Consider the following 26,797-nt stretch of genomic DNA (forward strand, 5'->3'; position numbering starts at 1 on the left):
AATGTGTTTTCAACGTGACTGAAGTTGAATTCTTGGGATTCATATTATCACCTGGCGGAGTGCGTATGGATTCAAAGAAGGTCGATGCAGTTCTCAAATGGCCATCACCATCCTCCGTAAAAGGTGTGCAAAGCATGTTAGGCTTCGCTAACTTTTACCGCAGGTTTATCCCCGAATTCTCTCGAATAGTCCAGCCCATCACTGCCTTGTTAAAGAAAAACAAACGTTTTGAATGGTCTACCGAGGCGGAACAAGCTTTCCAGGATTTGAAGACTAAATTTATCTCTGCACCAATCTTAAAACACCCTCGCCCCGAACTCCCCTACATCGTGGAAACTGATGCTTCAAGCCTTGCCATGGGGGCAGTTCTATCACAAAAGGACCCGGTAACCAATCAGTTGCATCCCGTGGCATTTTGGTCCCGCAAATTCTCGCCTCCTGAAATCAATTACACGATTACTGACAAGGAACTTCTGGCTATCAAGTCTGCCTTTAAGGCTTGGCGGCATTATCTGCTGGGGGCCCGACACACCGTTACTGTGATTACGGATCACCGAAACCTGCAATATTTGAAGACCGCAAAAGCCCAATCCTCTAGACAACTCCGTTGGGCATTATTCTTTGCCGAGTTTGACTTCATAATTACCTATCGACCTGGTACAAAGAACGGTAAAGCCGATGCCCTTTCTCGGATGGGAGTGGAAGAACACTTGGTCAACCCTAAACCTGTACCAATCATTCCCGAACAAAGAATTCTGGGTGTAATCGCCACAGAATCCATAGAGGAAGTTAAGGATAAAGCCAGGCAACTTGTAACTCCAGCAGACATACAGAATTGGCATCTGCAGGGAAAGGACTTTGCAGTAAAGGACAACTTATTGTATTTCCAAGAACGATTATACCTACCCAGCACAGATTTACAGAAGTAATCTCTTGTTATCACGACTCTTTAATGGAAGGTCATCCCGGTATAGCCAAGACCTCAGAAAAGATCAAGCGCTACTTCTGGTGGCCGTCTTGGAAAAAAGATATCAGAGACTTTATAATGTCCTGTGGAGTATGCGCCCAAAACAAGAGTCAAAAGGAAAGACCAGCAGGCCTCTTACGTCCTGTTGACATCCCACCTCGCCCTTGGCATACGCTTTCTATGGACTTCATCACCGATCTACCTCCATGCTCCGGATACAATACGATTCTAGTAATCGTGGACTTATTCTCCAAGATGGCGCATTTCATTCCGCTCAAAGGCTTGCCAACAGCAGCAACTCTGGCCCGAGAATTTCTCGAAAACATCGTCCGACTGCACGGTTTTCCTTCGGTTCTAATTTCGGATCGAGGTAGTCAATTTATTTCTCATTTTTGGCGAAGTTGCTGTCGGTCGGCTCAAATTGATGTGAGACTATCGACCAGTCACCACCCTCAGACCAACGGACAAACCGAGAGGACCAATCAAACTCTGGAACAGTATTTACGCTGCATGCTGCAACAAACGGAAAAAACTTGGAAAGATATCCTTTGGATAGCCGAGTATGCCTACAATAACTCTGTCCATTCGGGAACTGGGAAAACCCCGTTTTTTCTTTTGTACGGCAGTCACCCTCGAACCTCGGAGTTGGATCCCCTCCAAGATCTTGAAACACCAGCAGTAGACTACCTGCATTCTACAATCACCCAAGCCTTTAAGGAAGCTGTTTTTCACCTTCAAAGGGCTAAAGAACAATACAAGAAAGGAGCAGATCAACATCGGAAGGAAGCCCCTCACTATCAAGTAGGGGATCAAGTCTGGTTATCCACCAAATATCTATCTCTAAAAGGGCCACGCACATTCAACCCAAGATACCTTGGTCCCTATTCCATCACTACCATAGTAAACCCAGAAGCGGTCAAGTTGGACTTGCCCCCGCACATGAAGATACATCCGGTCTTCCACGTCTCTCTATTAAAACCCGTGCAACCTCAAACCCGACTAACCAAATCTCCAAAACCTATCCTAGTGGATGGAGAACTCGAGTTTGAAGTCAAAAGCATTCTGGACTCCAAGATCTCCAAATCTAAACTATTCTACCTAATTGACTGGAAAGGCTACGGCCCCCAAGAGAGATCCTGGGAACCTGCTGAATATGTCCACGCTCCTCGCCTAATCAAAAGATTTCACCGAACATTTCCTGACAAGCCAAAACCCCCGGAGAAGCCCGGTTTGGGAGGGGCCTTGAGGGGGGGTACTGTCATGATCTCTGCTTCCAAAAGGTCAGGGTTTTCCCAACTCCCTTGGAAGCAGATCCATAACCCAGGTTCCGAGTGCCAACCAGTCCCAATTGGGACCTTTTGGACCCAGTCCTGGCGCCAGTGGCACCAGGCTCATAAATATGCCCAGTCCCAGCGCTGGAAGCGCCGGGCTCATAATGCTTGGGTGGACTTACCTTCAGCAGACCATGCTGCTTACTTGCCTGCCAGTTGAGCCTCTAATCCTCTTCTGTTTGGAACTACTTTTCCTGTTGGGTGGGGCTGGAGCCACTCCCTAGATTCAGAACACTGGAACTCTTCTGGAAGGCAGGAACTCTTTTCTTACCAGGAACTCTTTTCTTACTTAGGCGTGGCTGTGGAAGGAGACACCTAAGCACTACAGGAGGCTATTTAAACCACACCCGGTGGATGAATCTTGCTTTGCGTTATTCTGCAACCTCTGCAGCAGAACGCTCATCGTGTCTTCTGCATCCGGTCCTGGGCCTAAGGAAAAAGGCTTACCATCCTGAATCCAGTCTTCAGCAACACCTATAAAGACAAGAAAGAACAGGTTAGCATTCCGGCATCTGAAAGGCAAAGGCTTACCATCCTGAATCCAGTCTTCAGCAACACCTATAAAGACAAGAAAGAACAGGTTAGCATTCCGGCATCTGAAAGGCAAAGGCTTACCATCCTGAATCCAGTCTTCAGCAACACCTATAAAGACAAGAAAGAACAGGTTAGCATTCCGGCATCTGAAAGGCAAAATCTTACCAACTCTTCGCACGCTCCGGAGGCCTTCGGCGCTGCATCCCGCATCTGAAAGACAAAACAAGGTGCGTTTAAAGACATTGGGGAACTTTAATACTCACGTGCCATTACTCCTTTCCACATCTAATCCAGTGGGTATTCCGGCACCCTGCAGCCGCTCCGAACTCGTACCTGCAAAATAAAAAGACAGTTAGAGCGCATCGTGAAGCAGGCAACAAGCGCTTACTTACGTGCTTCCAGGCGCTTCTATTCATCACAGGGGCTCCATCTTCAACTCACTTCAGCCTGTCATCCGCCATCGCCGGAACCCTGCAAAACAAGAGACATCATTACTAAAGACTTTAAAGACATTTGAATGACTCGAAACTTACCGTTCGTGCAGTAAACGACGGACAGCAGTCCTCTGAAGTCAAGAGGCCTGCGCTACCTATCCAGTGAAGAAACTGGTTACAGCACCCTGCCCCGAGGCAGATGGAGAGCTCGGCATTCACTTACCTAAGGTGAGAGCGTTAACCTTTGGGGGTCTACAGGAGAGGAGAAGAGGAAAGAGATAGGGACACCCCAATAACCCCAGTTCATTAACCCCATATTTTCTATCTGCAGACATCTTACTCTACACGTCAGGCATACAGTGCACAGAGGTCCAGCCCAAAGAGCCAACCGGGTGCTACACATCACCTTTGAAGATACGGTAGTCGCCCAGTCAAGACCGGCGCCTCTGCGAGAATCAGGTGAGCGTTACAGATACCCCCCCCAGGTGAACGGGACAATGCATCCGCTGTACCGTGAACTTAACCCGGCCTGTGTTTAACCAAAAAAGGTACCAGGGATGTGCAAGAGCGGGTCCGTGAAGCAGTCCATGATCAAATGGAATCCAGAGGAAGCAAGAACAAGGTAAACGCCAAACGACTGCAGGAAGCAGCTGTGAAGCGTTGTACGAGTGTTCGCTCATTTCTTCAGAACGCTAAAAACAGTCATGTGATAGTGTCAGGTGGCGTACGTTTCCAAGTCACGTGGCAACTGAAATGACGATCACTTCCTGGTCACGTGCTGGGTCCCGTGCAACCACCCAAACACCTTACTTCCTGGTTACATGTTGTTTACGGCGACGAGCCCCCACGCACGGCCGATAACCATGACTTGACGTGGGAAGTCGCCATGGTAACCGCCACTGCAGGTAAGGAGCTTGGTTTGACCATGGGTCTCTGTTGTGCCGCCAAGAGCTGTAACCCCACCGCCGTCGGTTGCTACATGTAGTTATGTGGGAAAAGGAATGGGGCTGTTGGGATGGTGTTTCATGACTAGGGACGTGACAAAAACGTTCTGCAGCAACACACACATGGTTTGGTACTTCAGCCGATGACCTTTTACATTTTACTATTTATTTTCTGTATGTGTGTAATAGAAGGTTGCTATGTGCAGAATTATTTCTATAATGTTCTAAAACTGTTGCATTTTGTAAGTGGCTCTCACTTCCAAAATACTTTCTCTGAATACAGTCAATTTCTTCTTGTAAGTATTTTGGTGTACCATGAAGAAGAGTGATATTTAAATTGCCTAATTCTGAAGCTGGACTTTTTGCATGGTATATTTTATACACTAGATTTCTTACATTGGAATGATGTATTGATATCCTTTTGATATCATGGAAGGTGCTTTTGCAAATTGGCCCAGAAATGCAGGCTAATGAATGTCCTTTTAGTCCTGTGTATTTCCGCACTGGACAAATATCCATATTTTGCAGCACTTTCATTTTACTTTTGTCTTTACCTTTTACATATTGATTAAGGAACTGACGTAAAGATTTGAACGCTTTGTTTGGAATGGTACACATTGATGTGCATGGCCATTTGTATACTGCACAGTGTGGTTCTGCTGAATCGAGAGGTAATTCTGAGCTTTCAGGGAATACATTTGTAAGCAGTGTTTCTTGTTCCATGATGGTAGTATTGATTTTCTCATACCCTCGTCCACTGCTATGGATGGCAATTGTGTTTGTTTGATTTTGTTTGTATGCTTCTTCATTAAAATATGGCTATGTGGTTGTTGTGTGACTCCATTCACCACCACAAACATGTAAGAAATGTTTTTTTTTTTTACTTTTATTCAGGGAACACCTGAATTTTATTAAAGTTTCTCTTGCAGCTGGATAGTCCGAATCTCAATTTCACATGGGCCTTCCTCCAGATCTACCGATTTACTGATACCTCTGATTTAGTCAGACAAAAAAATCCTGTTCTTTCTCGGCAAACGGGGCCAGATCAGTTCTCTAAGTAGGCGATGCAAAGATTGATGCCTCGTTGATCTGCCGGAAAGTTAGTTCTATTAAGTTCACCATGGCCACCGTCCATCTGGTGGTTTCTCCAGATATTAGTCTGTTCCATAGGTCGTCTTCTTGAATCATCCATGGATTCGAGATCAGAGGAAGGAGGTAGGTAGATCTGTTTTGTTTGGTGTTAGGGCAGTCTATTACAAGGTGTTTTAAAGTTTCCACCACCTCTGTCTTTTTGCACAGACGGCATCCTTTTTTGTCTATAGCTCCCCGGATGGTTAGAATTTCCTGTGTTAACAGTAAATTTAGTCTTGCTTTCATAAAAAGGATTCTTTTCCTTTTTTCTGGAAATTTAGCACAGTAATTTAGCGGCTTTTTCAATTTGTTAAACGTGGGTGGAAGATGGATTAAGAGTTTGTTCTCTACAGCTTTCTCAATCGTATGAATCCAGTCCATTTCTTCCAGTTTTTGTTTGATTCTATCCAGATTTTCTTTTAGCTCTTTTTCTGTGCATACAATTTTAGAATGCTTCTCTTTTCTCTTTTCACCCCATTTGTTAAGGGCTTCGCATTTGCCACTTTTCAGTTCTTCTTTGATGATGTGATATGCAGGTAACGTGTCCGCCAGGATTATTTTTCTGTAGAATCTCATGGCGCTTTGGTCGACCATAGAAGCAAGTGACACTAGACACATTTCTCTTCGAATGGCCGCCATCGATGTTGACTTCGGTACACCCAGGACAGCCTTCCAAACCAGCCCCTCCAACTTGTTCCAAATCGGCTGAGGGATAAACAGTGATGCTTCCATTCCGTACACCAGGGCTGGTACCACGTTTGTTTTATAAAGGTTGATAGCCGGAATTAATGAAAACTTCCCGAACTTCTTGTCTACAGTTCTCATTTGTGGTGTTAATCTCTTGGCTTTGTCCCAGAGCATATCTTGCATTGCCAAATCCGTTCTTGAGCTGTCAATTTGGACTCCGAGGTATCTGATGTTATTTACTGTTTCAATCTGGATGTTGTCGAGAAACCAGGACTGTTGTTTGGATTGATTCTTCGGTACTTTCTCGATTGACAGAACTTTTGTTTTATTTTTATTTATTTCAAGATGGTTTTCGTCAATGTATATTGCAAGGTTCGTTAATTTGCGCTGTAATCCAATTTTTGTCTGATCAATCAGGATCACATCATCTGCATACAAAAGTCGCGGGATGATGGTTTTTCCTATTTTCTGTGGAAAAGGTCCTGATTTTTGCTTCAGAGTGTTGGAAATCGCCCAAGAACGCTATAAATAGGGCTGGTGCCAGGGGACAACCCTGTTTAACTCCTCTATTGACCTTAATTTCCTCTGACAATGTTCCTTGTTGGTTTAGCTTAACTCTTATGGTGGTCTGCGAGTGAAGCGCTTTGAGTGGATCAAGTACCGCTTGGGGGCAATTCCAGGTGTGTAATTTCGACCACAGCATGTTCCGGTCTATTTTATCAAACGCTTTCAACAGATCTACGAAAGCTAAGTAGGCCTTGGGTGCCCCTTCCTTCACTTTTGCTTTCAAGATGTTAATTATCATGATGTTAATAGATGTAGTGCCATTTTTTTGAAAGCCCGTTTGAAGATTATCTTTCCCTGGACCAAATTTTTCCCAGGATCTGAAATGGTCCAGCAGGAGTGTGGCATACATTTTCCCTATGTATCGAGGAGTGCAATTGGCCTGTAGCTTTTGGGGTCTTCCCGACTGCCCTTCTTATAGATCGGGACGATAACAGCTTTCTGCCATGACTCTGGAATTTGTTGTTTTCTTTCACATTCCCCAAAAATCTTGCCGATCACTACCGACCACTCTTTAGGGAATTGTTTGAGATTGACATTTGTCAAACCTTCGGGCCATGGACCTCTAGATGTTTTTAGGTTCCTGATTTTTGCTACAATGTCTTCGGGGTTGGACACGTCCACCCAGGTAGAGTTAGAGTTATGCTCTATCGCCCGTGGAGTTTCCTTTGGCTCGTCGAATTCAGACGTTAAATACTTGATCCATTTAGCTTCCGAGACGGCATTGCTCAGCATCGTATTCGGGGCGTTGTTAATACTTTTTATCAGCGACCAGAATTCGCCCGATTTGTTGGTTGCCAGTCTTTTCATCATTTCTTTCACGTCCTGTTGATATTGTGCTGCTCTGTGTTGTTTTCGCCATCTGTCGTACCTTTTTCTTTCTAAATGCCAATTTGCCCAGTCTTCTTTGGCATTAGTTTTCATTGCCTTTCTTCTTAATTGTCTCCCCACTTTTCTTTGCTCCACCATAGCTTTGTTACATGCATGTTCGGGTGGGTCTCGTTCGGTCCATCTTCCCGTGGATGGCTTTTGGTACGCCAGTAATAACGGAAGGTAGTTAAGTCTTTCATCTGCCATGCTTAACCAGTTGGACTAGATTTTCTGGTCCCAGGACATTTTGATTTTCTGGATGTCCGCTTCTGTTAAGCGTAACCGTGTTTGTTGGCAGTTTACTTCGGTGGCGACGTGATAGGATGCTTTCACCGGTCTCATTCCTTGCCAGGTACATGACAGAAGATTATGATTGCTGTTGTCCATTCTTTGGACTTTGAAACTCTCAATACTGGATATTACACCAGCTGTAATGAATATATAGTCTAATGTCGCTTTAGAGGAACAGCGTTCCCAGGTAGGGATGTTAATTTGACTCGGGAACAGTGAAACTATATTTTGGATGGTCCTTGAGCTGATAAGTTCCTTCCATGCTTTCCCACGTTCCATGGTTGCGTCTGTTGGCCTGGGGCGTTGGTTGATGGTAGGATGCACCTGTGGTTCTTCATTGCAGTTCGCTTTAAAGTCTCCGCATATGATAATTTCGATCTCCTCAAAATCTTTGTATAGTTGGTCAATAGTTGCACCCATATTTGAGCAGAATGTTTTTGTGGTCATGCGTTGCGGATTCCAATAACAGTTGATTATTGCTAGAAGATTTGACCGACCTCCTCGGTTCTTCGAGTTGCATTGAGACCATGTTGTCAAGATCACCAGCATTTCATATCCACTTCCGGGGCTCTACCAGGCCAAGGCCTGATTTAATTGCAGTTAATAAACCCGACGACGGTCTTCCTAGGAGGCCCTTGGCCGCTGGTGAAATTTCCACAGAGAATCCGTCGAGCGTGGGTTTATCCATCAGCCATGTCTCTTGCACACAGAGTATATCATATAGGCCTAGATTCACATCTCCCTTGATAGTTAGATGCGCATGGCCTCTCGTGTTCCAGGAACCCAGATTGAATTTATCCTTGTCGGACTGTTCCTCTCCGCTTGTTGCAACGGTGGATTTGTCGAGGGCTGGCCCAGGTCGCTGCTATTTATCACTTTTCTTAATCCAGGTTGATGTAAACCAGTTGCAGGGGCCCTTCGGTTGAGTTGAGTCGGATGCCTTTGCGTTGCTCTTTACCTCAAGGGCTTTCGAAGAGAGGTCACTCCTAGGACTTGCTGGTACTTGCTGGTCGGTGGCCCTGATTGAGATAATTTCTTTCTGAGTCAGACATTTGCCTGATGTTTTAATCCTCGTCTTTCCGGTTCCAAATGCTCTGTCGTTTTCCAGTTCTTTGCCGGTAGTGTATCTTTCCCCATGAAACTTCATCAGCCTTTGGTTTTTTCCATCGATTATAACGATAAAGTTCCTCTGTTTTTGATTGGTAGTGAATTTCATGCTTTCTCAGTCTTTTCTTTTCTGTGTCTCTCTCATTTCTTTCCCACTTTTTTATTTCAGTCAAGCGGAAACCCATCTGGTCTATTTCATTGAATGCCGACAGCTCAATATGTGTGATTCCCACTGTTTTTACATGTAGATATGCTTTGGCTCTTTTGTCGCTGTGGTACGGTTCCACTAACTTGAGATCTTCAGTTCTTATATACCTTAATGATTTGGCTCCCTTCATTATCTGCAATACAGTTGGTCGATTTAATATTAAAAATTATTTTTTAGAATCTAATTGCTCTAGCTTGAATAGGTGGGTCTCTTCGTTCCTTTTAGATTCCCTTTCATTTACTTCTCTTGTTGGTTGCTGGTGCCCGGGACTACTTCTGAATCTTGACCTTGTGCTTGGAACTTTGTGATGGTCCTCTTTCCGATATCCATGGTAACTCTGGTGGACGTCCCCCTTTTTCGTCTCTGTCCGGGTACGATGGTCATAGTCAAGTTGTTCTTTCTCTTTTCTAGGTTTTTCCGATTCGCCTATGTCTTTTTTTTGGGTGTTCTCTTTGCTTTTTCTGTGAGTCCTTATGTCATCTTCCTTTATTTCAGTGGGGTTATTTTCCCAGTGTTGTGATAGATTCATTAGGACAGGGTCTGTCATGAAATCCTCCACTGTTCTTGGTGATCTTATTGTGTGAGATTCAGCTGGATGTTCCACCTCAAGATCTTGGATCTCCCCTGCTTGAGACCCTATTTTCCTGAGTTTTAGAACCGGTTGTTCCATTGGCGTCTTTGGTCCATTGGATGACTTTTTGTTTGGCTCTTCTAGCTGATCTCTTTTTTTGTTTTGTGGTAGGTTTTCTTGATTAGTCTCAGCGGCCATAGCCGGTGTAGTTGTTTTTCACTGTTCACCATCTGTGTCCGGGATTCGTGCAGTTTATGTAACAGCGAAATCTGTGATGTTGTAAGTTTTCCGGTCAATTGCTCCATACTTTCAATCTTTTTTTCTAGGGCTTCAATTTTACTTTCACAGGTTTTTTGGTGCATGCTTTTCTGATCTTCCACTGCCATTATATAGCTTTCCACGTGTGACATTTTAGCAATCATGTTTGTGAGAATTGCTGTGTTGTCTTGGATCTCCTCTTTTATGGCTTCGTATAATTTGCAAAACGGAGCTAATACAATGGACATCGTGGGCATAATTGATATCATGGCAGGCTTCTTATTAGGGGATTATTTCTGCATAGCTGCAGCTATGTCACTTAGGCGACGATTTTTAGGGGAGGATTGGATTTTCTCAGGTCTCCTAGGAACAGCTGGTAAGTCCATTGCAGAGCGCTCCATCGGGGAGCTCAGATCCTGGTCTATTACTATTCGACTGGCTGAGGATCTTTGGTTCGTTAGTGTGGAGACTCGCTGACGTCCATCCCCATCCAAGGGCTTTGGAGGGGGAGTTCGTAGGAGACCGGTCGCCAGATGGGGTTTAGTCCATGCGAACCGATGCTCTTTTTCACCCACAGCGATGTCCCAGCGTTGGGCCTCCTGTATTTTTTGAGTGAAGAGTGAAGGATCCCTCCTTGACTCCCCCCGCTAGCTTTTGTATCGGGGGGTTTCACCTGCGTGGCCTTTCTTGCTGATTTGAGTATGTCATTGGATACTCTGACCTCAGGGACAATGGTTTCTTCTATTAGACCGGGGGCCAGTTGCCCTGCCCCCCTTTTGTTTTTTGGGGTTATGCTTCCTTCCATGCTGCTCGGGTTCAGATTTGCTTGGTGTTCGATCTCTTCCTCAGCCGGGTTTGCTGTTGATGCCCAAATTGAGTCTGTTTTCCTCAGTTTTGACCCCGGCGGATTTTCTTGTGCCACTTCAAGCATCTCTGCGTCCGAAACTTCGGTCTCCGTAGTCAACTTTCTTTTATATTGCTGGGTGAAAAACGCCTTTAGGGGGCACGATAGAAGTGGATTAGGCAGGTTTTTGCTCGTGGTTAATCTCCTTTTGATCGCTTTTACCCCTTCACTGTCTTTGGCTTTCAACTCCTTTGTCGGCAGTTTAGTTATTATACTCTTTTGGGCTTTGATGGTTTCAGCCCCTTTTTTGTTTTAGTTCTTTTTTTTGTGATTATTAGCTGCTGACTTTAGTTGCTCCCCCTCTGTTTCCTTGTTGGAGTCTTCTGGTTCACTAGCTGTATTACCTGCTGAAATTATGTCTCCATCTTCGGACACACCATCATTCTCGCTTTCTAAATTTGAGTCGCTTGTTGAGATCTCAATGATCTTTTTATTGCCCTTTTCGGGCTTTCTCTCACCAGTTGTTGAATTTACGCCATTACATGGGTTGGAGTCTTGGCACTTGTTGTCGGCGTGAATCAGCGCCTTGATTTTAATGGTCTTCTGCAGATAATCCGCCTTGCTTAATAAGGCGGGTGGCATCGTTGTTGAGCTTTTTTCATTATTTCGGAGCAGCAGACTTTCCGGTTTGCCCAAAACTTCACCGCATTTTTCGCCCCTATGCTGACCCTCCTCACACCGACCTAGGAAATCTGGGCTCTTTTCCCCATCCACAAGCTTTGGTATGAGGGGGGAGGGGGAAGGGGGTCACGTCACACGGGGCCTCCCTTTCCTTGCCCACGAGCGGGGACGCAAGGTTGGGAGCGCTGGCACCATTCTGCTCCTCCTGGGGCTCGTCTCCTGCAGACCCGCCTCTCAACCCCTCCCCACCGCCGAGGTTCCGCTTGGGTCCCGGCGAAAGCTGTACTCCGACAGCTTTCACGCTGGATCCACTCACCCCATCGGCAGACGGCGGACAACACACGGCTGCGGCGGGGAGGAGCGCGGCCTTCTTTCATCCACAGCGCAGCTCTCCTTGCGCATGCGGTTGCCGCTCTCCACACGCTCTCCAGCTCCAACTCCCGGGTCATGAGGCACTTCCACCGGAGGCGACGGAGACTTGGGGGACACCGACGAGTTCTTCGCCGACGCCAGCAGAACAGGTACCGGAGCTCGTTCTTCTGCTTTCTTACCCGTGACTCCCTGAGACACTTCATTTGGTACAGCCGCACCTAGCAAAGTTCCTTCCGAGTTTGTTGCTTCATTTATTCTTTTTCTAGTCGATGGACCTGTAGTCGGACCCTCCTCACTCTTCTCATTTCTACTTTGCAGGGAAGGCTTTAGCATGGCTTTCCCTTTGCCCGCACTTGGCCGCACTTCCGGCTGCATTAGCCTCTTGCTTCGCATCTGCAGCAGACTGCTGCAGACTGGCTCTCCACCTTCGCTCACCAGCTCCGCTCACCAATCCGCGGTGTGTTGGTGCAAATATAGGCACTTCCTGCAAAATTATGTGGATAGGCTGCTACCTGCTGCAGACTGGCTCTCCACCTCGGCTCACCAAATTATTTTTGTTCACATTCCGTTTATTGCTGAGTTTCTTTTGTAGTTTAGTACTTAGTTTTGTTAGTGCTTTCATCCTACTTAACACTAATATAAACAACTTCCTTTTGAGAAGGATTGCACTGTCCACGAGAGCTTGTAGGATTAACTTTCTACGGTAGGTTTTAAGGGGTGAGGATGATTTCGGTCCTCTTCTTGGTAGATTCTGAAGGACTCTGTGATGAAACATTTTTGATAAAATACTTTTTTACTATGCATTCTTGTTGCACTATAAGGATTATTAGGAGCATTGTTAGCTGTACTGGTAGTCGTTTTTTTGACAACATTTTTGTGTTTTGTGACACATTTTCATGGAGGAGGTAAAGTTTCAGTAGTTGAGACTTCCTTTGTTTTGCTAACCAACTGCATTAGCTGGTTTGTTCCAACATTCTCTACAAACTCTACAACAGGTGGATGCTTACATTGGGCACTTTTATTTTTATTTGCTCTACTTTTGTGTTCCTTTCTACGGAGTTGCTTTTTGGTAGGCATTCTTTGGTGTCTGTTGAAAAAAAAAGGTATACTTTGGTCTGTTGTCCAATGTCTGTGTGCTGTGTGCATGTGTGCATGAGTCTGATGGGGAAGGTCTTTGTCATGGTGTGTCGATGTGCATTGGACTCTTGCAATGATTTGGTAAGGCTACTTTATTGTTTCTATACTACTACAACATGCTTCAGATGAGAGTACAAAGTGGCCTACTTGTGACGAGAACCAATATTAATGAACGAAATGCCATAAACTTGCAACAGCAACTTCTTTTCTAAATCTAACCTTCTAAGGATTACGTATGTTATTTGAGTTCCAAACACACAGGGATTTGTGAGCCATTCTGCCTGTTATTCTTTGTTCAATAAATGGATATTTGTAAGTAGAATGGTTTAGAAATCAATGTTTGCTTTGGCGCCCAAAATAAACAACCCACACAGCCTCTTTCAGGAGTAGTTACAATATAAAGGTAGTACTGTACTTACTTTTTTTTGCAAAATAACCAGGTTTCTTCGGGTATGTCGTCTGCAGTGTAGATGCTGTTGATTCTCAGGAGTGTAGTCTTCACTGCGTTGAAAAAAACCAAAATCAATTACTTTGTGTGTTTACAGCAGTGATGATACTGCACACATTAATTGTGCTTCTTTCGTCACAGCATTCTACTTTCATATTTCAACCCAGTCCATGTGTGCATTTCACTTCACTCTGTGCAGTCTTTTCATGGTTTTTGCAATATGGTACTTGAAAGTCCTTCAAAATTGCTAACAATTTTAAGTTTATGGGAATGCCTTGTTTTTTACATGGTGTACTATGTACAGGAGAGAGGTTTGAAAGCGATAGGGCACAGTATTAGATGGAGAAAAATGTTCTACTTGCAAATTAAAAGCACGATGCCGAAAAATCGGGAGACCCTCAGAGGGAGATGTCACCCCAGCAATCGGGAGAGCTTACTTTTCTCATATGATTAGATTGCAAGTAGCATTACCGTAGCCCATGCACAGTACACAACTCTGACATTTTCACATACAAAATTGAGTGCCGCCCTAAATAGGCATGCTTGCAACATATGTATAGGTTATGCGGAAGAGAGTAAGCAGTTGTGCGGTTTGTCAATGATAAATCGGACATCTTGCACTTAAAAGGGGGAACGTTAGTATGTATTGCCTATGCACATTTAGCGCCATTAATTTGTCTGAATTAAATCATAAGAGTTGCACATATTCTCTGATTACAATATACATACCTGTATTCTATACTCATGCATTTGCGCATGCATGGAGCTGTACGTAGAAATTCGCAATACTTGCACAGTAGCTTGTGAAGTAGGTGCTTTGCAATGATATGCGACTTCCATTCACAATCATCGACAGTAATTTTGAAGTGCGCAATGTTGATGACGGAGTTAGAATTAGCGATGTTCAATGTGATTGGTGGCTGGTTGTGTGACTGCTTAGTTGTCTCCAATGAGGAACTCAACTTGCTACCGCTGTGGAAAGGGTGGAAGGACTGGGTAAGAGTTACGTGCCGCACGTAGGCAATGCTTGTCGGCAGGTAGGGTGTGTCACATACGGGTTTCTACACCAAATCCTGCATGGAAAGGGGAATGTAGGCATCAGCCAATCAGATGTTCACCTTACTCTTTTGTGTGGAAAGACGGTGCGTACACTGAAGATGGCAGAGGTGCAGAGGGTCAGGGTTTTGGTGATTGGAGACATTTCTGTGTATGGATTACAACACTGTGCCAAGAGTAGGTATGTGGCACACCATTTCGATGTGAGAGGAGTGGAGGTGGTGTGGAGCGCTGACACTGATGGCAATGCTGCAGAAATTCTGCAAGTTTGCAGAGACATGCGTACAATGACCACTCCTCATGTGGTAAATTTGCACTACGGTGCTTTCCATTTGGGATACATGAGTTCACGTACTTTGTTGGCCGATTTGGCACAGTTGGTTGAAGCACTCATGACCATCTTCCCAACAACGAAAGTAATTTTTTATGCTTTACTGCCTAGAGTAAAATGGAACAACAATTCTCTTTTCTGTCCAGACCAAAGTATTGGGAGGTGTTTCATCAATCGCGGCATGCGTGCATTAATGATACGAGCTGGTATGTTTTTCTGCAGCCACGATAACATTGCTTCAAGCAATGCGGATTATTTCGAAGCAGATGCTGTTGTGCTATCTTCTTTCGGAAATGCAATGTTCTTTTGGAACGTAAGGCTTGCTTTAGAGAAGGTTCTGTAATGGTTGTAGGAGTAAAGCAAGGACAAAAAATACAAAAAATAAATAAAATAACAGATGTCTTTACGGTATCTGGCCAAAAGTTTTAAAAAACGTCTCTTTTCAGAGCCCATCTTAAAGGTGAAAAAGGGGAATGACTCTTTAATGTACCGTCGTCACGCTCTGATCATATACATGTCCGCGAACATGGCGGTACTTCGCAGCCAGCACGTCGCACCAACAGGGATTCAGGGGTGGAGACGCATGAAAATGAGAATGCACAGAGCTAGGGATTGGTCCATAAAGTTCATTAGGTGTGTTCTGAACAGCACACTTTAGTAAGACCGTCTTCTCCCTGACAGGACACCACACATACATTGGTTGAAGGTGCATGCAGAAAGCTGCAGTTTATCTGCAGATCTCAGATTTCCTCATCTGGAAGTGCACTGGCATGGCGTGCATGGCATGAGGTGGCTGGACTTGGTACCTCTCTGTGTTACTTTACTGACAGAGCATCCTGCAGATATACTTATTATTCACTGCGGAGGAAACAGTTTGGGCCATGTCTCTGGAATTTTTTGCAATTTGCAATGAAGGAAGGACTTGTGAAGCTCATGGACATGTTTCCAAATTGTCACATACTTTTTTCCCGTATTGCAAAAAGACAAATATGGCTGTGTTCTGCTTTTGGGCCACAAATGGAGAAAGCGCGACGCAATGTGAATAAGGCTGTTTGTGGCTTTTTACAAGAAGTAGGCATGTCCTCCTTCCACAATGAAAACATTTTGTTTCACAGCTCTTTCATTTTCCGCAGAGATGGAGTCCACCTCACATATGCTGGCAATCAGACTTTTCTTCGCAATGTACAAAATGCATTGCGACCTCTTTTGAATTCACACTAACCTATCTGACAATTCGTTTTCTCCAATCCACATTTTTTGACCCGCACAACACACCACCGAAAGGCTCTTTTCAGAGCCACCACTTACTCCCAGTGTCCACTTCATTGTGTTTGCTCCGCTTGCACCCTCCCTTTTTTCCCCTATGACTGTGCGGGAACTTTTCCACCACTCCGCGGGGGTCTACGACCGTCACTTCATAGTTCTATCTTTAAACTGAGAAAGGTGGCTCTGAAAAGAGCCTTTGCGGTAATTTTTGTTGTTTTCACGTTTATTGCTTCACAGCACACGACACACTAGGAGAAGAGGCCAAAGGAGGGTAAGGAAGGGAGACCAGCCACGGGAATAAGAAAGGGTGAGTGAACAGAGAAACATATAGGGTGAGCTTTATTTAGGTAAGGAGCAGATCTTCTGGTGCTCTGCGACCGTAGCCTCAAAAGCACTTAGAAAACTCTCCCCCCTGCAGAGTACTGCATCACAATACTTACACACTATTGTCACCTTTGAAAGGTAAGGGTCAACAGCATTGCGAATGGCTTGTGAGGCAGCTGGAGGGAAGCGCTCCCCCACAGGAGTGTCTCTTGTGGTGGGAGGATCGGACACGGAGGATGCTGTGGAAGAACTCAATCGACTACGCTCTTCACATGGAACCACCTTGCGAATGTCCGCAGTGTGGAACAAAGTGAGGTGTCGCTTCATGGTTCTCGTACCAAAGCTGTACGAACTAACTCTCCCACGACTCAGCACCACCTCGCACTGGTTACACTTCACCAGGTTTGCACATGCTTTTGGTACGTTCCCATAAATGGAAAACAACCGCCACACCCAAGACTCCCGGTGAGTGCTCCTACTGCTGAGTTCCTCCACTTCATTCTCTTCCTCTTCTTCTTTCTCGCTCTCTACATCCTCACCCATATATCTCTCTGCAGTCTCATGGGGAGGTGATGGTGGTGGCGGGTTTAGGGATGGTGCAGAGACTAATGAACAGCAGCCATGGAAGCCATACCGATTAGTTTCCTTTTGTCACTACCGCAGTAAAGGCAGTACACCTCAATCTGCTATAGCTAGGACAATGAAGATGCGCTCAGGGGTGTGGCCATTTGTAGGGGTGGAGGGGTGTGCCTCGTGACCGTCTTCAGCACTGTAAAGCGGTACAAAAATTTTACACATCAAGTCCTCAGGTCAGCTATTGTCTGGGATATGTGAAATTATATTTTTACACTCTACAATACTTTTCCTTGTGTCTACAAGTTCTTTTGTACTGTTGCAGAAGCACACAAACTGCGCAAATTAGTCCACACGCTCAGCGTGGGTGCGGTCACATGATGAAGTCCTGAACACATCCGCGCCAGAAATGGGAGTCCGCTGGACAGCAAATGCAGAGTACAAAACGTGTGCATGCACGCAAATGTCCTACGGACAGTGTTCGGGTTCTCCAACAATTTCAAAGTGCGACACAAGTGAGACGGTCAGTTAGGGACAGGCGCGCTGTTCGCTATACTTACGGTTGTACTGCACATGTGCATATATGATATGTTCACTGAACGGACTGTTACAGTGTCCTTAGGACAACTCCATTTTGTTTGCCTACGAACTTGCCAGCCACCGCACCTGTTCTACGGACTGCACCATTTTGGCTGCGCCCGATATGTACAGGTATACTGTCCTTCACACACTCCCATTTTGCTTATTTACAGCCATCCCGGACATCTGGTGTGTTCTACCAACATGTTTCATCTCGTTTACAAGCGGTACGGCGAGGTATAATGTGCTTAGGACGCCCCTTTCTGTTTATATACGTACAACTTAAACAGATGGTGCGATCAAACATCAAGTCCATCTTACTTGACATTAGTAAGGGTAGGTGTACTGCCTTTACAGCACCCACATTCCATTCCTTACAGATAGGTCGAACAGGCGCGCTGTTCTCGAACATTTTACGTCTTTTTAAAAAATAAATTTACTCACTCTCTTTCACTACAAATACTGTACAAAAACATTCCAGACACACATACACACACTTCAATCCAAAGAAATAGCAGGGGAAGCAGACACTGACACAAATATGGGGGAATTAGGATTCAACACGGGCTGGTTTTAAGGAGAAGATTTGTGAGGGGCAGAAGGGATGGATATTTCGTCAAAATGTCTATTTTCCTCTTGAAGGTTTGGGGATGGTTCACTAGGGAATGGAGAAGCTGGGCAGTTACAGGTGGGGCAATGGTAACAAACTTTTCCTCTCACACAGTTCTCCACAAACTCCCGTAAACTTTTAAAATTCTTGTTAAATATGTCCATTTTCTGCTCAATCCTTTTTATCCTATCTTCTTCTATTTCGTTTGTTGCCCTTTCTCCTTCTCTTTCCTGGTCTGTTCAAAAAAAATATACATATGTTAAATGCCTATAAAATACTGGTCATTATTTTGCATATGCAGAGCAATGCTTACCATTATTGTCGTTGTCTTCAGACATTTCCCCATGTGGAAAATACTCCTCCAGCCACTCCAAAGTACTAGCCATTTCTGAGTTAAAAGAACCCAAAGAAATTATTATTTCTGCACCACATACAAAAAAAACACACACATACAAAAAAATGGCCTCCACTCACTCTTTTGATGTAATGTCCCTTCTTCCTACTGCGTCCGTCCACTGTCGTTCCAGGCTGCCGAGTTTCTGTGAAGTGATTACGATGGAGGCATCCTTTTTTTCTTAAGGTACCATCCATTTCATTCTACATGCTTATTAAATGTGTCCTTTTCTTTTCACATCTTCAGGTTTCCATATTTAGTTATTTCTACTTATAATATCTTTATGTCCTTCTTCTACGTTGTACACTTTTTGCGTAAGACAATAGTACATTTTCAGATACCCCCCGCCTCTTTGGGTAATGTTGATCCTGTCCGCCCCCGTCCGCAAACAGGCACTCAGTCCGTCCCTTTCTATTATCAATAGGGAGGGTGTCCTGTATGTTCTATGTTAAATGTATATCAAGTACGTAGATTATACTACATATCTCCCAAAATCACATCATCACAGTGTATATTCCACACAGCACCTTCATTGACACACTGTCATGATTAAGTTGCCCTACCAAAAACATGTGCAGTTCACTAAAAAAATAATTTCAACCTCCCCTTTATGGCTCAAATTAAAACCGAAAAACCCCTGAAATTCGACAGTTATGGCAACCTAAGCCCCCAAACCTGCCACCGCCCCTGTGCACTGCTACAACTAACACCCTACAACTAACACCCAGACCATGAAAGATGTTATCTCAAATGTCACTGATGACATCACTGACGGCATCACATTTTAAGTCCCTTTGTTTTCTTTCCGTGCCATATATACATATGTACATTCAGTAAAAAAACTTTATTAAAGGAATGTTATACTTCACAGCAAAACCAAAAAACACTGCTCATTCCACGATTATGATAAGCTAAGCAACCATAACTCGCACCAGCTACGCGCATTGCTAAGACTAACACCCAGGACTTCAAAGATGACATCACAAACATCATTGAATGCCTTGTCTGCAGACTATCTCTCTCTCCTGGCCACTCTCTTACCGTGGTTCCAATCTATCTATCTATCGGCCACCTGGTCAGATCACCTCCTTCTTCTCTGAGTGGGTGGACCTCTTCTCCTCCCTCCTGGCCTCGACCACTCAACTCCTCCTTCTTGGAGACTTCAACATCTACCTATACCTCCTCTAGACTCTTTCGCAAACCTCTGCGACTCTCTCTCGCTATTCTCCCCTCAGGCCCGATTCACTCTGCAGGGCACACTCTGGATTTTCAGATCTCCTCAGATGTCCCTCTCTCCATCCCCCTCACCACTCCTCTATCCTGGAGTGATCACTATCTCCTTTCCTCCCATATCTCCCTCTCTACCTCTCAGGCCAACCCAACTCCAACACTGCCACCTACCTTCTCGGTCATGCGTGTGTGTCAGTTGAGACTTTCGCCGTCACTTTCTCTCCCTCCTCCTCCTCTGGCTGACTCACATCCTGACACAGCCCTTTCATTGCTCCACTCTTCTATCTCTGATACTCTTGATGTTCTTGCCCCTGTCATGAGGATCCGCTTGAAGCCCAAAGCCAAGTGCAACTCCCGGTAGGACTCTGGCTTCGTCACCCTTAAACACAAGTGCAGGGTGGCTGAGAGGAAATGGCTAGCTTCTTGTGCATCCTCTGAGAAACTGGCCTGCTGCCTGCTCCAAAGGCAATACAGGCTGCACTAAGAAGAGAGTCCACATCCAAGCCTGCATCTCTGCAGCATCTAACAACTCGGCCGAACTCTTTAAAATCTGCTGGGAGCTGGCCAATCCTCCTGCAGTCTCTAGCTCTCCTGTCCCCTCCCAGGCCATCTGCATGGCCCTGGCTTCTCATTTCATCTCTAAAACCCAGGAAATCCCATCCACCCTCTTGTCCTCTCCTCCTCCTCCCTCTACTCTCTCCTCTACCTCTGGCCCCCCAGTGGCCACCTCTCCTCCCTCTTTCTCTTCCTTTCCTCTGTTCTCCCCTGACAAGATTTCTAGACAAGTCTGATCTATGAATGTCTTGTCAAAACAGGTTCTTCCCTGTTCTTCCAAAACCATCAAGGACTACATTGCCACCCTCGATCCTACCCTGGCTGACTTCTGCAACCACTCCTTCGCCACTGGAGCCTTCCTTTCCCCCCTGAAGCACTCTCTTGTTCACCCTCTTCTCAAGAAAACCTCAGCTGACCCCTCCTGCCCGGCTAACTATCACCCAATCTCCATCACTTCTTACTTGAGCAAACCCCTGGAAAAGATGGTCATCTCCCAGCTTAATCTTGACACTGAATCTGTTGGTTATCACCATGACCATCAGTCTGGCTTCAGAGCAGCTAGAAGCACAGAAACTGCTCTCCTGGACATCTGTGAAGACCTGCTCTCTAACCTTAATTCTAATCTCCCCTCTGTTCTCATCTTACTCAATCTCTCTTCTGCCTTTGACACGGTCAACCATGTCATCCTACTCAATCGTCTCTGTGATAACCTGGGTAAGTGCAACCGTCATACTTGTTGCAACAAAGAACTACAGATACCAGCAGTTTTGTAGTTCCTTGCCCGTACCTATTGACACGTCAGGCGTGTCAGCGCCGGCGCGTCTGAGACGGTTTGTGGCGGGTATTTAAAGGCTAGCCTTCCGTCCTCCTGGTAAACGCTTATTTCGATCCTAGCCACAGTTTTGTTTTAATGTTTTTAGAATTTTAATTGATTACGTTGAGTTCACCTGATATTTAGATCCGTCCTCATAGAAAGCCTATTTCTTAGCATTTTAAAATATTGATTTTCGTGAACCTTATAGTTTTAATTACTTGTTATATTCTTTTCAGGACTGCATTGTGTAAATTGTTGTGTTTGCCTTGCTAGAACCTGTTGCTCTTAGTAGAGTAAGTGCAACCACCGTACTTGTTGCAACAAAGAACTACAAATACCAGCAGTTTTGTAGTTCCTTGCCCGTACTTATTGACACGTCAGGCGCGTCAGCACTGGCGTGTCAGCGCCGGCGCGTCTGAGACGGTTTGTGGCAGTTCATGGGGTGAGTACCTGTACCTGCCACCTCCCGCCGTACCGAATTGTTTGTTCATTTAATCTTGTTCATTGACCAGTCATGGCATCTCGCTGTGACCTCGTGTCTTCAATTGCTCGTAATCGTAGACTAAGGCTCTTGCAGAGTGCTCGCGACCATGTTGAACAACGCGTTGCTCCTGCTCTTAGTCTTATGACTCCAGACCTTAACTGCAGCCACTGCAAGCCGACCTTAGCAGTGAAACCCACTGCTCATCCATCCCAAAGTTCATCTATTTTCCATCCCGAGATCACAAATATTGCATCAGCAGGGACCGGAATGAAATACTTATTGTTTAATACACGCTCTTTGGTTAAGCATTGTCATGAGGTGGCAGACCTCATTGTTCAGGAAAAAGTGGACATATGTGCGCTTACTGAAACATGGTTGCATGAGACTGCTCTCCATTCCTTACAACTGGCCACTCCAACTGGTTATTCCTTTTTCCATGCTGATAGACACGAAAAGCGCGGTGGAGGTGTGGCAGTGATTTATAGAACTTCTATTAAAATACATGAATCTGTTAAACTAGCTTTTGACCTATGTGAAACTCTCTTTCTTAAACTGAGTCTTACCCCAACAGTTTCTCTTAACCTTTTAGTGCTCTATAGACCACCTATTGATGCTCCCCTCTTTGAAGAACCGTTGCTGGCCTTCATTGGCAACTTTTGTAAACCTCATTCACCTACTATTATACTGGGAGACATTAACGTTTGGGCTGATAATCCATTGGATGCTTTGTCCATTTCCCTCGCAGATTCCTTATCTTCTTTGTCCTTCACTCAGCATGTTAAAGCCCCAACTCAAACTAGTGGCAACATACTGCGCTGGGTAATAGCAAAAAATGTTCCTATTGTTAACACTGATGTTAATCCTTGTATCTGGTCAGATCACTTTTCCATAAATTTTCAGACCAACCATAATCAAATTATGGGAAAAAATAATCAGCTAATTTCGCCTGTTATGTCAAGGAATATACGCAATATCACTCAAGATGCCTTTTGTACCACGGTCCTACCCCTATTACCATCTTTAGAGATAACCATGCCACTTGGAGACTTTGTAGCTAACATAAGATCCGCACTTGATGCTGCATTGGAAATTTTAACCCTACTTAAACCATCTAACAAAAAAAAGGAAAAAAATGCTTCTTTTATTCAATTCTCGGTCGAAATGACTGAGGCTCTTCTAAAAAACGTCTATTGGAACGACAATGGCACAAACAACCATCTGAGTCTAGTCTTACTTCTTATAAGCAGGCTCTTCTACGTTATAAATCACTTATTCGCTCCACGAAAGAATTGCATCTTAATTCTAGGATCTCTAAAGCCAAATCCAGCTCTAAAGAGCTTTTTGTTATCCTCCAGGAACTTAAAAGTTACACCACCACCTCATTGCCTGCGGCGGACAGCGCATGGTGTCAAAACATCCATAATAGTTTCACTAACAAAACTCTAGCCCATCAAAATAACATTAATACTCAGGTCAAATCATTGACTAATACCACATCCATTTTAGATAACATGGATTTTTCCATTGGTTCTCTTGTCTTTACTTTTAAACCTGTCTCAAAAGAAGAGGTTATTGACAATGTCTCTAAACTCAAACCCACTTCTTGTAAGGGAGACGTCTTTCCAGCCTCCTTATTTAAAGATCATATCCTCACTCTTGCCCCATGGATCACTGCCTTTGTTAATGGATCTTTCCATGAATCCTATGTCCCCGAGAACATAAAGGAAGCATGGGTTCCTCCTATGCTTAAGAAGGAAAATCTGGATCCTGCAGAGGCAGGAAATTATCGCCCAATTACCAATGTTCCCTTTATGCTGAAAATCATACACAAAATTGCGTACTGCCAATACCAAACCTTTGTCGAGGAACATGACATCCTAGCCTCACAACAATCTAGGTTTCGTCCCAATCATGGGATTGAGACTGCACTGTTAGATTTAAAATCCTACATTGCTGGTCTTGTTGACAAAGGTCACACTGCCCTATTGTTATTATTAGATCTCTCCGCCGCGTTCAATTTAGTCGATCATCAATTACTGGCGGGCAGACTTATCACAATTGGTAAATGTTCCTCAGAAGCCTCTGCCTGGTTCAAATCATTCTTGGGTTCACGGAACATGAGAGTTACTAAGGATAATGCTCACTCCATGGCTTCTCTATTATTATGTGGAGTTCCACAGGGCTCATGTCTTTCGCCTCTACTCTTTAACATTTACTCTCGTCTTCTCTGCACTCTTCTGTCAGCCATGGGCATTTATTTTGCCAATTACGCTGATGACACGCAGATTGTTATCAAACTCACTGGTGAGTATCTAAAAGATGTAGAGTATATCAACTCCATCTTTGTTGAAATTCAGAAGTGAATGGCGCTGAACTCTTTAGCCCTTAACAATGCCAAAACAGAGCTGTTGATCCTAGGTACCCAGCAGAGACTGAAGAAACTTGACACAAAATATGACAACTTTTTGATTGGTCAACATATTATTTCTGTATCCAAATCCGTAAAAACTTTGGGAGTCTATTTTGACCCGCAGCTGTCCTTCACTCTTCAGGCCAATTTCCTTAAATCTTCTTGTCATTATTATATTCAGCTTCTATGGCAGATTCGTCCATATCTGTCTAAAGAGAACCTTGCACTGATCGCAGCTGCAATTGTAAACTGCAAGCTGGATTATTGTGATAGTCTAATGATCGGTACCTCCCAGGCCAACATTAAAGCTTTGCAGATTATACGGAATAGTGCAGTATGCGCTGTATTGGGCCTTAAGCGAAGCATGCACGTCTCCGACGCTAGGCGCAGCCTTCACTGGTTGCCAGTGAAACAGCGCATATACCATAAAGGCTTAACCATTGTGTTTAAATGCCTATATGGTCATGCTCCATATTACCTTACAACTAGGATTAAAAAGAAACCAGTCTCCCGTTCTCTGCGCTCAAGTAGCAATATAGTCTTGGTTCAACCTCCATCTACTCTGAAAAGATTTGGGGGCATTAGCTTTGACCCTTGGGCACCAGCTCTTTGGAATGTACTCCCTAAATATCTTGCTAATAGTGAGTCTCTGCCTATCTTCAAAAAGCAATTAAAGACCTTCCAGTTTGACAAAGGATAGGATTCTTCTGTCCCCTTAGCACATTCTCTCTTGGCTTTGAACTCAGTTTTCCACCATATCTCCCCATTCTGCTGGCCTTTGTGAGGTTTGGTTTCCCAAGTCTCCATGTTTCTTTGTTCTTCCTGTTTTTAGATTGTTTTCTGTTGTCTGCCTTCCCTTTTCCTTCTGTGTGCGCCCTGAGGCCTGCGGGTTAGTGGCGCAATACAAGAACGCAGATAGATAGATAGATAGATAGATAGATAGATAGATAGATAGATAGATAGATAGATAGATAGATAGATAGATAGATAGGTAGATAGATAGATAACCTATCAGGGCCTGGCCTGGCTGACCTCGTTCATGTCTGATCGGCCCTCCCAGGTCCAACTTGAGTCCTTCCTTTCCTCTATCTCACCCTCTACATGTGGTGTTCCCCAGTGGTCTAACCTCTCTCCCTGGTTGTTCAACCAATACCTGGCACCTCTCGCCCACCGCATTGCTGCTCTCTGCTCCAACTTTCAGTGCTACGCGGATGACACTCAGCTCATTTTCAGGCTCCCCTCTGCCACCTCTTCTCCTTCTCTCATCTCTGACTGTCTGTCTGCTATCCAGGAGTGGTGTGCTGCCAACGATCTCTGCCTTAAGGCCAGGAAGAAGGAGATTCTCCTCATCAGTACACATGCACCCTCCTTTCCTGTCACTCTCTGGCCAGCCTCCCTTCACCCTCTTCCTGCTCCCACCTTTGAGGCTAAGAACCTCGGGGTCATCTTCAACTCCACACTCTCCTTTTTTCCTCACATCTCTGATGTCTCTATGAAGTCAAACTACCAATTGCACCTCCTCAGAGCTATTCTTCATTTCCTCTCCTTCACCCAGAAGCTCACTGTCTCTAGAGCTCAGGTTCTCTCTAGGCTGGACTACTGCAACAGCCTCTTTCAAAATCTGCCTGCTTCTACTCTCTGCCCTCTGCAACTCATCCAGAACAAGACTGCAAGACCTGTCCATGACCTCAAGCCCAGAGATCCTATCTCTCCAACATTGAAATCTCTGCATTGGCTCCCAGTGGCTGTAAGGATTATGTTCAAGACCCTCTGCATTGTCCACAAGGCCTTCTGGGGCCTGAGACCTCAATACCTTCAACTCTCTCTTCATAAATACCTTCCTATTCAAGCTCTTCGATCCTCCACCTCCAACTCCCTCAGGGTCCGCCGCTTTTTCAAGCAACGAGTTGGTGGTAGATCTCTTTCTTCGGCTGGGGCCTCCCTCTGGAAGAACCTCCCTGACTCTCTGAAACTTGAGGAGAACCATCTCCTGTTCGGGAAGCACCCAAAGACATTCCTCTTTGCTTCTGCCTTCTCTCTTCCTCTCCCCTGCTGATTTCCTGTCTGATACTGCACTGGTCACCTGCCTACCCTCTGCTTTTGAGCCCAGGTCCCTGCCACCATGTTGCACACCCGCACTGCCTCACGGCAACCCTTGCACTTGGGGCTGTATCTGTAACCCTTCCAGGTCCCTACCTGCACTTTTGGACACCCGCTGTCTGAACTTACCCTTGCATCTGCCACCTGCTGGCTGCACTTCTTGTTATTGTTTTGATCCCATGTACAGCACTCCCACCACCCCTTCCCCCTGGCACTTTTTCCATCCCCCCTCCCCTGAGCTTGAGTAATCTGAATGTCACTTGGCCTAGTAAGAACGTTGTCTCTGTCCTCCCTCTGTTCCCCCTTCCTTGCCTCGTCGTGCCTTGAAACACTTGTGTATGGGCGCGTTATAAATTCCATATCATATCATGGGCTGGTACATTGTGTTGTAATAATTATAGGAAACATTCGCCGTAACACTACTGTTATTTAGCATATATGGTGCTAATGCTACACGTGTAGAGAGCAAACGGAAGAGAAGGTCTGACATGGCCCTTTGCCTTGTTACAGGGTCTTGGACTAATCTGCTCCAGGCGGGGTGTCGGCATGTCCGAGGAGCTAAGCGCAGAGGTAAGAGGGAGGCCTCAGGCAAAGGCAACAAGGGGGATCTGAGGCCTAAATGTATGAGAGAGCATAATGTAGCTTATCAGCATAACAATTCTGCCACAACAATATTAAAATAGGCACAAAAG

This window comes from Ambystoma mexicanum, chromosome 2p (genome assembly GCF_040938575.1).
Source record: "Ambystoma mexicanum isolate Mex_15411 chromosome 2p, UKY_AmexF1_1, whole genome shotgun sequence".
Classification (NCBI taxonomy): domain Eukaryota; kingdom Metazoa; phylum Chordata; class Amphibia; order Caudata; family Ambystomatidae; genus Ambystoma; species Ambystoma mexicanum.